A 12,021-nucleotide genomic window follows, 5' to 3' on the forward strand; every position below is an offset into this window, starting at 1 on the left:
CAAATCAAAACAACCCTGAGATTCCATCTCATACCAGTCAGAATGGCTAAGTTCAAAAATTCAGGTGACAGCAGATGCTGGCGAGGATGTGGAGAAAAAGGAACACTCCTCCATTGTTGGTGGGATTGCAAGCTTGTACAACCACTCTGGAAATCAGTCTGGAGGTTCCTCAGAAAATTGGACATAGTACTACCAGAGGATCCCACAATACCTCTCCTGGGCATATGTCCAGAAGATGTCCCAACCGGTAAAAAGGACACATGCTCCACTATGTTCATAGCAGCCTTATTTATAATAGCCAGAACCTGGAAAGAACTGAGATGCCCCTCAACAGAGGAGTGGAAACAAAAAATGTGGTACATTTACACAATGGAGTACTACTCAGCTATTAAAAAGAATGAATTTGTGAAATTCCTAGGCAAATGGTTGGACCTGGAGGGCATCATCCTGAGTGAGGTAACACAATCACAAAAGAACTCAAATGATATGTACTCACTGATAAGTGAATATTAGCCCAGAAACTTAGTATACCCGAGATATAAGATACAATTTGCAAAACACATGAAACTGAAGAAGAACGAAGACCAAAGTGTGGACACTTTGCCCCTTCTTAGAATTGGGAACAATCACCCATGGAAGGAGTTACAGAGACAAAGTTTGGAGCTGAGACAAAAGGATGGACCATCTAGAGACTGCCATATCCAGGGATCCATCCCATAATTAGCCTCCAAACGATGACACCATTGCATACACTAGCAAGCGTTTGCTGAAAGGACCCTGATATAGCTGTTTCTTGTGAGACTAGCCCGGGGCCTAGCAAACACAGAAGTGGATGCTCACAGTCAGGTATTGGATGGATCACAGGGCCCCCAATGGAGGAGCTAGAGAAAGTATCCAAGGAGCTAAAGAGATCTGCAACCCTGTAGGTGCAACAATATTATGAACTAACCAATACCCCGGAGCTCTTGACTCTAGCTGCATATGTATCAAATGATGGCCTAGTCGGCCATCACTGGAAAGAGAGGCCCGTTGGACATGCAAACTTTATATGCCTCAGTACAGGGGAACGCCAGGGCCAAAAAAATGGGAATGGGTGGGTAGGGAAGTGGAGGAGGGGAGGGTATGGGAAACTTTTGGGATAGCATTGAAATGTAATTGAGGAAAATACGTAATAAAAAAAAAATGCAGGCTACTATAATGGCACCATTAGTTCTGAACCTAGAATAATAATGACAAGCAATACACTGTTTTATTCTGACCTAAACATAATTTTTGTTTGTGTGTGAGCATGTGTAGTAGGTGGAGGTGTGTTTGACTATGTTTGTGTGTGTGTGTGTGTGTGTGTGTGTGTGTGAGAGAGAGAGAGAGAGAGAGAGAGAGAGAGAGAGAGAGAGAGAGAGATTATAGGTTGAGGGTAAAAATCTTCTCTTTCTATCTTGCATTTTGAAAGAGAATCTTTTGTTTAACTGAGCTCATGTATTTAAATGCACAGGATTGTCAATAAGCTGTCATGATGCTCCTGTTTGCTTCCCCTGAGCTGAGATTACATGAGCATGCCACCATATTTGCCTTTCAATGTGGATGCTGGGGACTCTAACTCATCTCTCTGTAGTTGTACTCAAGTGATTTATCAATTCAGCCATCTTCTATGACCGTAATGTTGTCTTATTTTCTATGTTCTATCTATGTATGGCTCTCTCTATATTTGACATAGGGTTTCACTATGATGCTCTGGCAGTCTGGAAATAACTTTGTAGACTATGTAGCTTCAAACCGATAGAGCTCAGTCTAACTCTACAAAAGTGCTGAGTTAAAGATGGATGCCACCATGCCCAGCTTTGTCCTCAAACTTAACGTTTTCACCATTATATCTCATTTGTCCCACAAATTTTCAATACAAGTTTGAAGAACACAACCTGAAATAGATTTTATAGGATGGATATAATGATTACTCTAGGGGATAAAAGAAAATTCATCAAAATTTTAAAATAAATTTCAAAATGATGAATGAACAAATCAAAAGAATAAAGAAATATAATAAAACTAAAGAAACATTAATAGTGTTTGGATGCTATTTATCTATCTCTATTTTGAACCAGATATACAAAGTCTCTGCCATTCAAGTATCTTCCAGAAGAGGGCAATAGCACATTTTCTTACCACTAGATGGTTCTAAGTATTTATGTTATGTCCAAGTCACTGAAAATCATAATTTAGTATTGGAAAGTGGTTATTTTAAAATTTTGATAAAAATTCTTCCTCCTTTTGACTTACTGTTTTATATTTTAAATATTTACTGCCACATATCTTAAAACATGATCTATTTATTTCTATGAAGAAATGATGCTGAAATTTAGAAAAGGACCAATATTACTAATTATCTTTTCTTTTTTCCTTTTGTGAAAATTGATTTTTTTCCTCACATAATACATCTAAGTATGGTTTTCCTCTCCCTACCTGTTTCGGCCTGCCCGCAGTCCACAACACGAATGGTTCGACTGAGAATGGCAGTTCTCTGAAAAGAGAGGAATCTAGACGGGGCGGAAGAAAAGAATGGAGCCAGGACAACAAACATTCTGATCAAGGCTCAATTTTATTAATTCCAGACACTCAGTTTATAAAGAAAGGGGGAGGGAACCCAATATCCTGCCAAGTAACTCAGGGTCCAGTAGCAGGACGAACACGTGTGTGCCTCCAGGCAGCAAAGGCAGGTTCCAGCAGTAGGTAGGCGTGGCAGGACGAATGAGCCGGTAGCTCCACCCTTGAGCAGGCAGGTTCCAGGCTGGGGGGAAGGGAGGCCACATTTCCCCCCATTAGATAACAAAACAAAAATAAAAAAAGGGGGTGGCCTGAGGCAGAAAAATTATCTATGTTCAATAATTCTGCCTGAGTTCCTAGGGCTAAAGAAAAAACCTGTTTTCGTGGGATTCCCTAACTTTTCTAATGGTAAACTGTATCTGGCTAAGACTGTCTTTAAAGCACTGACTGAATAGCAGCGCTGGGCTGTAGGCTCTGACTTTATAATGCTAATTAGTGCTGAATAGGTAACTACCTGTTTGCATTTTAAGTAGGGCGTTGGAACCCTGGCTGAGTTTAACTAAATGATTTTAGAATAACACTGAGCTGATAATCCTCTGCAATTTTGGGTGACAGGCAGGGGAACAGGGAGAAGGGGTGAAGACTGGCTGGCTCCTAGTACAAGGCCAGTTGGCTTTTTTATTTTTTGGGTGGGAGGCAGTGAAGGGCTTGCCCTTACGACAGCAAGGTCTCCAATCTCTCTCCCCCCTATTAATTAAGTTTAAATAGGCAATGCTTAACAGAGGTGATCAAATGATTCTTTTTTCATCCATAGATGAGTGGGCCTTTAACCTTGACTTGGGTGGACATTGACCTGATTTCTCCCGTGAGTGTTGTAAAAACTCACATCTGTGGCTCTTGGTATCTTTTGGGGAGGGGAGGCAGAGCCTTAAGTATTTTTGGTTTTTAGCTGGAGTCAGATACCAACCTCCTTCAAATCAGGTGTGTCGCACAGGGAACTCAGAAATGGTCAAACTGGACCTTCTCTCTGCAGTAATCTCTTGCGCCAAGCAGTACCCATACTGTATTCATATGATTATGAATCAGTAGCGCAATTCTGAGTTATTGTGAGGTCTCTATATGAGACTTGTCAACCTCAGATTTAGCAAGGCCAAGATAAGAATTATGTCAGTATTAACACCATTAATTTTGGTTAAAATAGGAGCTGAAAGTCTTTCTTCTTCATCCCTGTTATTCCCAGTAGCCTGAGGAACTAAGGACACCTTGCAGTAACAGCAAGGGTGAAAAGCCAGAGGCCAGCTAAGGGACTAAGCCCATCTCTATCAAAATAAGAACTAATCTTTGTAAATATATATGAAATTTCTACTTCTTTAGCTCTCCTGGTAAATCCAAATCCTATCTTAGACTGAAAAGCCACATGCTGGGATGTCCTTGGAAGGGAGATTAGCAGTACCACCTGTTTGCTCGTAGGGGCGGAGAACCGGAGAATGTAGATTGACCTGCTTGAGAGAAGGAAGAATTCTAAACAATGAGAGTGTAGCAATGTAAATTTTTTGTTCGGAGAAGTCAAGGTACTTTATTTAGATGCAAATTGTAAAGCTAAAGTTAATCTCCGGCCTCTTGTAGGGGAATTGGCTCAGAGGAAAACAGTTTTTCTGAGAGCTTCCACTCCCAGCACAAGAGGAATTTTAGTCTTTAGAATGATACTTACGAGAAGAGACAGAATCTGTGTTTACCTGACGAATTAATCTCTCTGGTAGCCACCGTGCTTCATCTTCATCTCGTGAAAAAACACAAACCGAGCCTCTTCTCCAGATTAGAACTGGATCTTTTTATTTGTAGTTAGGGGGTTTTTCCAATTTATTAATCAATAAGAATTAGAAGTAACTGGATGTCAGTGGCCATCCGCTGCAGACTGACCTTTAATATCAGTTTGCAAAAAGTTTAGGACAAATAAGGTAAACGCAAGATGAGCCTTTGGTGACCTTGGGGGATATGCTTTGAATTAACTTTGCTAGGTAATTTAGAATATAGGAATCTCTAATAATTGAACTGAATATTAGACCAGTCTAAGATTGAGTTAGAATGGCTGGTCACACTGAAGAAGAGTGAAAAATCATTATGACTCTATTAAATGACTAATTTTACTAAGTCTGAATATACAGTCTCTGATGTCCTATTGCCATAAAGTTAAAAGGCTAGAAGCTAGTCTAAACTGGAAAAATGACAAGCAAGGATTTAAGGTAAACTTCCCTTGAGAAGCATTAGTTAATAAAATACTTTCCACTTAGGAAACAATATATACTGAAAGATTAAAACTTTTGGCTTCTTGTAAAGAAGCAGAAACAATAAACATTTTTCTTACATAATGTAAAGCTATATTAGCCATACGTAGAGGCAAAATTTTCTAGTGATTACCAGTTTACTAGAAGCAAAAATCTTTGAATTTAAGCATTATTTTAAACATCTGAATAGATCTGTAACACTGTTAAAAAGAAATTTTCTTGAACACAGGGAAAAACTTTTTTAAGCATTGTTTGCAAAACAAAAGAAAAGGCAACAAGCCTCTCTGGGACTGCCCAGAGCCCTGTATTGACTCAAAGGTAAAATACTTTTTAATCTGAGCATTAATCTTAAATTTGCAATCAAACTGCAAGCTGCAGTCAATGGAACAATGGCAGTTTTAACCATAATTTTTAAGTTTTTGTGCAAGGTTAGGATAATATCTACAACTTTGGGAAAGCAAAACCTATGTTTAAAACAATTTATCACTGTTAAAATCAATATTAGAAGCATTACTATCATATTACGAAGTTTGGATATCAATTAATACCTATGAATACCTATTAAAGCAAGCTTTAACGCTTTAATAAAGAGGCATTGCTTTATATCTTATCTTAAATTTTACTATTTAGGATAGGAACCACATTTATCATTATCTAAACTAGAAATATCTTAAGAGACTCAGCCTCTGAAGCTTAATCTCAAACTCTAACTCGCTTCAGGGCCTCACCAACTTTCTCCCAGGTTCCACAATCTATCGTTTCTTCTTTGAACTATGGACAACAGCTATCTATCTTATCTAAAAAATTTCTGACTTTGAACCCTTCCTTCTTCCACCTAAGCAGCTTTCTAAAAAGCTGCAGCACACCGCCTGTCTCCGTATCTAGTTCCGATTAACGAACTGCTGACCCCAAGCAGAAACAGTGTTGGGTCAGCACTGGTTCAAACTTGATTTGTATCCTACCGCATCCTCAGCAACACTTTACAAAACTGAAATTTTTTTTTTTGGCTAGCGCTAGCATGTGTACCTGTCCGTTGCTCCGATGCTCCTCCGATACGAAGATCCTTTCCTTTCTTGTGGAGCTCCACACAGCAGTCGTTTCTCTTAGCATCCCTCTGCCATTCTTCAGGTCCCAGTTCTGGCGCCAACTGTTGCGGCCTGCCCGCAGTCCACAACACGAATGGTTTGACTGAGAATGGCAGTTCTCTGAAAAGAGAGGAATCTAGACGGGGCGGAAGAAAAGAATGGAGCCAGGACAACAAACATTCTGATCAAGGCTCAATTTTATTAATTCCAGACACTCAGTTTATAAAGAAAGGGGGAGGGAACCCAATATCCCGCCAAGTAACTCAGGGTCCAGTAGCAGGACGAACACGTGTGTGCCTCCAGGCAGCAAAGGCAGGTTCCAGCAGTAGGTAGGCGTGGCAGGACGAATGAGCCGGTAGCTCCACCCTTGAGCAGGCAGGTTCCAGGCTGGGGGGAAGGGAGGCCACACCTACCTCTCTAGTTTCTTTCCACCTGCCCTCTCATTCAAATATATTCTTTCTGACTCTTAGAAAGTAAACAAACTTCTTAGGGATTATATTATAATATGATATAATACAATATAGTATATAACATAATACAATGAAAAATAACACATCATCAGAATGAGACAAAATGAACAAACAGATGAATGAAAGGTCACAAGAATCAGATATAAAGGCAGATATCCACTCATTCACACACATGGAAATCTCATAAAACCACTAAATGGGAAGATATATAAAAAGGTAATGTAGGGTAAAAGAAGAAAAATATGAAAAAAATTAAATAACATAATAGGAAAAAAAGCCCTTTCAGGATATTATGAAGCAAGGAAATTCCAATGATGTGTTTGAATACATTTTCTGTTGGTCATCTACTGCTGAGCATGAAGTCTTTCCTTAAAACTAGGTTGTTTTTACAAGTGAGACTCCTTTGGAGAAAACTAAATTTTGATTTTCAAGTGGTTATCAATTGAAGATGGCTTCTTGGTTAGTGATGGGTGCATGTGTACAGTTTTTCTTTTTTTGTTTTTGTTTTTTCAGATTTAGGAACCACCTGGTGTAGACATGTTCAGGCCGTGTGTATGCATGGTGCCTCCATCTCTGAGTTTATGTGAGCATCAATCCCATTGATTTAGAGAGGCTCATCATCTTGGTGTCCCCCATCCCTTTTGCCTCTTACAATCTTTCTGCCTCTTCTTCTCCAGGATACCCATGAGTCTTGGGGAGAGAGATTTAATGATAATACCTCTTTAGGTTAAGTGTTCCAAAGTTTCTCACACTACTCACATTGTTGGTTCTTGGTCTCTGCATTTGTTTCCATCTTCTGCAGGTGAAGTTTCTCTGATGGTGGCTGAGCAAGGCACTAGTCTAGGATGACAGTAGCTTGTTACTAGGAGTCATTTTATTACTATGTATTTTTAGAAAAGCAGTAGTATTTAGTTTTGTTGTAGGTCATTGGAATATCTAATCGCAGTGTGTTGCTTACCCAAGCAGTAATGAGTATGGCTTCCATCTCAAGCAGTGGGCCTTAAATCAAATTAAATAGTCTGTGAGTACTTCCACAAGCTTTGTACCACAACTGCACTGGCATATATTGTAAAATGGAAAATGTGGAATAGTTTTGAAATCATTGCCAGAGAAAAATATTTTCTGAACAGAACACCATTAGCATCAGTAATAATATCAACAAGCAATCTATGGGACTTTCTGAAACTGAAAAGCTTCTGTAAGTCAAAGGACACCATCCATCATCCCTAAGACAAAGAAGCAGCCTTCATAAGTAAAAAAGAGTTTCACTAATTATATATCTGATAGTGAACTGATTCCCAAAATATATAAAGAAATCAATAAACTAGAATCAAATTGGAGTGGCTAAGATCAATGGAAGAAATAACTGCTCATGATGACTATGGTGTCAAGTAAGAGGAACACTCTTCTACTGCTGATGGGAATTCAAATATATGTAGCCACTATGGAAATCAGTATGGCGGTTCCTCAGGAAGATTTGTGATCCATCTACCTCAAGACCCAGCTATGCCATTCTTGGTCATATATCCAAAGGATGTTTCATCATATCACAGAGACACTTGCTTAAACATGGCTGTCTCTGCCAGAAATTCGAAGCAACCTAGATGTCCCACAACAGATAACAGATAAATAAAAATTTGTACATTTTACAATGAAATATTACTCAGCCATTGAAAAGAATACAATAATGAAATTTTGGGGTAAGTGGGTAGAATAGAAAAAAAACATTTTGAGTGAGGTTACTCAAACCCATAAAGACAAATACAAATCTAAGTATATATCACAAATATCAACCACCATATCAAAGTAGGATTAATCCCAGAGATGGTTGAAAATATATAAAATTAATTTATATTAGTACACTGTACAGTCTGTAAAATATCATGTTTTCACTCCATTAGTTGCAGAAAAGGCCTTTGACAACATAAAACACACCTTCATGAGAAAAGCTCTGGAGAGATAATAGATACAAGGAACATACCCCAACAGAATAAGAACAATTTACAGCAAATCCATAGCCAACATTAACTTAAATGGAAGGAAACTTAAAGAGCTAAATCCAGAAAGAAGCCAATGCTGTTCATTTTCTCAAGACTTATTCGGTATCATAGTTGAAATCTTAGCTAGAGCAATAAGACAACTGGAAGAGATCAAGGGGATACAAATGCAAAGTAAGAAGTCAAAGATAGTTTACCTAAGTGACCTCAAAAATTCCACTAGAAAATTCCTACATCTGACAAACCCATTCAGCAAAGTAGCTGGAGAGAGAAGTAACTCTAAAAAACTGGTAGTCGTCCTATATCTAAATAACAAGCTGAGAAAGAAGTCAGGGAAACAAAACTTTTCATAATATCCTCAATTAATATAAAACATCTTGAGGTAACTCTAACCAATCATGTGAAAGACTTGAATGAAGAGAGAAATTGAAGATGTCAGAATATGAAAAAATCTTTCATATTCATGGATCAGTGGGATTGACATATTGAAAATGGCCATTTTACCTAAAGTAATTTACTGATTCAATGCAATTCTCATCAAAATTCCAACACAACCCTTAACAGATATTGAAAAGATTATCTTTAGCTTTATATGGAAACAATATAGTATTTGTTCTTGAAAGAAAAATACAGATACTGAATAAGTGATGCCTTCTTAAATGGGAGCAAGTTAAAAGGTAATGATAGATTGCTTTGTAGCTAATTATTGTGGATATTATATAAATAATACATTTTTAAAAATAAGATATTTAAAGGTATGACTAAGCATTTTTCATTGCTGAAACATGTACTGTGTGAGTATGTTGCTGTGGGAATGTAGATTTGCATGAACACATTATCAAAATTCACTCTAAAACAATTAGAAAAAATTTTCACAGTGTAACAAAATTAACTTATTTACAACATTCTGAACAACACACTCAGAAAAAAATGATAGGGTTTTTTTTTTTGTTGTTGTTGTTAAAATTTGTTTTAGTAAAACATGTTCAGCTCTCTCTTCCAGCCAAGCAAGATGTCCAAAAGAAAGAAGGCCAAGGGGAAGCAGGTGGCCCTGGACTCCGCTGTCATCAAGAAACAGGAGACCAAAAAGATGGTCAATCCTTTGTTCGAGAAAAGGCCCAAGAACTTCAACATTAGACTGGACAACCAGCCACAAAGAGATCTAACACGCTTTGTCAAATAGCCTTGTTAAATTAGGTTGCAGCAGCAAAAAACCATCCTCTATAAGCGGCTCAAAGTACCTCCTGCCATTAACCGGTTCATCCAGGCCCTGAACAGGCAAACAGCTACTCAGCTAGCTGCTTAAGCTTGCCCACAAGTACAGGCCAGAGACAAAGTAAGAGAAGAAGCAAAGGCTACTGGCTTGTGCTGAGAAGAAAGCCGCTGGAAAAGGGGGTGTCCTAACTAAGAGACCACCTGTCCTCTGAGCAGGAGTCAATAGATTCACCGCCTTGGTGGAGAACAAGAAGACTCAGCTGGGGGCGATTGCCCATAACATAGACCCCATTGAACTGGTGGTTTTCCTGCCTCCCCTATGTCAAAAGATGGAGGTGCCCTACTGCATCATCAAAGGAAAGGCCAGACTGAGATGCCTGGTTCACAGGAAGACATACACCACTGTTGCCTTCACACAGGTTAACTCGGAAGACAAGGGTGCTCTTGCTAAGCTGGTGGAAGTTATTAGGACCAATTATAATGACAGATATGATGAGTTCTGCCGCCACGTGAGTGGGGGTGGGGGTGGGGCAACGTCCTGGGTCCTGAGTCTGTTACTCAAATTTCCAAGCTGGAAAAGGGAAATGCTAAAGAATTTGCTACTAAACTGGGTTAAATGTACACTAAGGTTTCTGTACATAAATATAATTACCAAATTATTTTCCAAAAAGCCATATTCTTATTTCCCTGCAGTGTTAGTCAACACAACAAGCATCATTTTAGCCTCAAAGATAAAAACCTGTGTCTCAGCTTCATGATGATTAGCAAGTAGCAGAGCCACACCCCAGGGAGTCTGAGGTTTAACCAATATTTTAACAGAAAGTCTCAAAAGTTTGAAACATGTTTCTTTTTGATAAACTAGGACATAATAAAACCTAGGTTATTAACATTCCCATATCTACACTTGGGACTTGTGAGTCTCTCTGTGCAAAGGAGCCATTCCAAATTCCGCTTGAACTAAATCTTTAAGGATGAAAACAACTTAGTTATAAGACGTGGAGTCTAATTCATCAGCTATCAGAGAGCAGCAAAGCCTGGCTGTATTTGGCTTGCATTTGCTTGCAAGGATGATTTCCAATCTTTGATTTCAGTCTTTATGTTTCTTTATCAGTGAAATCTCTCAGAGATATCAGGGAGTTGGGTCTGGTTTTTAGAATCCAGGCAACTAGAATGCATCTCTTAAAAGCTGAGCTGAGATTATCTACATTTGAAGATGTTATTCTAATATTGGCTAGTTTTTTTTTTTTTGAACTAGATATTTTTTATTTACATTTCAAATGTTATCCCCTTTCCTAATTTCTCCTCCGAAAATCCCTTATCCCCTCCCCCTCCCTCTGCTACCCAACCCACCCACTCCCATTCCTGGTCCTGGCATTCCCCTATACTGGGGCATAGACCCTTCACAGGACCAAGGGCCTCTCCCCCCCATTGATGACCGACTAGGCCATCCTCTGCTACTTAATGCCAATAGTTCTTGGTTATTTGCCTGTGTTATTGGATTATTTCACTTATTTTTTCTTCCTTACCTTTTATAGGTTTCTTGGCTTGTTATGCTGGGCATGGTTGATTCCTATTTAGCTCTCCTTTAGTCATAATTTCTTCTAATCAAATTTATTCTTTCTACTGATTTGATGGTTGAGACTCTCTTTTCCCTCTCAATATTGCATTCTTGTAAGAGTTTTCTACAATTAACGCATAAATATTGGCTTGTAATGTTTGTTCTCTGCCAGAGCTCCTTACAAAGTGGCCAGTTTCAAGATGTGTAGAGAAAATTTGAAAAGTGGACTTGGGGTAACTTTTTGAATGAGTGTAAGAAAATTCAAAGGTGATAGCCCTGTACTACTAATACTGAATATAACTCTAGGGATTCTATGCTAACATAACACAGAAATACTTTCACGTCCACATATTTTTTTAAGAATTTAAATTAGTAAAGAATCAAACTAGCCTAGTTGTTCAGCAGCAGAAGAGCACATCAATACAGAATGAGTTATTTACAGAAAAATGTATATACCTAGACCATTATTTTAAACAAAGATAGACTCAGAAGCAAACACTGTATGACTTCTTTTAGGAGTGCAATTTATATTTAAGTTAAATGCTTGAAATATGTGTTTAAATGTATGTTTAATGTATTTAAGGGTGATTATGAGAAAGGAAGACGTATCAAACAAGAAGGGCAGAAAAGTGATGGGATACACATGAAACAGAACCAGGAGGAGTATTGTAGGAAGGATGGGGGAAAGAAAGAGGGAAAGGAGCATGTAAGCTGTTGATAAGTGCAAAAGTACTTGTTTGGGTTTTTTTTTTTTTTTTTTTTTTTTTTTTTTGCCTGTCTGAAATGGTCCATGTCTATTGTGCATAAACTATTTGTAAATTTTTATCACCTGGAAACTAACAAGAAGTATGGGGAGAAATATAGAATAATGTT

General features: G+C 38.3%; 1 pseudogene; it reads left to right on the forward strand.

Moving 5' to 3' along the window:
• Positions 1 to 1,197: 1,197 nt before the first annotated feature.
• Positions 1,198 to 10,206, forward strand: LOC147002752 (large ribosomal subunit protein eL8-like; annotated as a pseudogene).
• Positions 10,207 to 12,021: the final 1,815 nt, after the last annotated feature.

Source organism: Mus caroli, unplaced genomic scaffold, assembly GCF_978045245.1.
Source record: "Mus caroli unplaced genomic scaffold, Mus_caroli_1 scaffold_9, whole genome shotgun sequence".
Classification (NCBI taxonomy): Eukaryota; Metazoa; Chordata; class Mammalia; order Rodentia; family Muridae; genus Mus; species Mus caroli.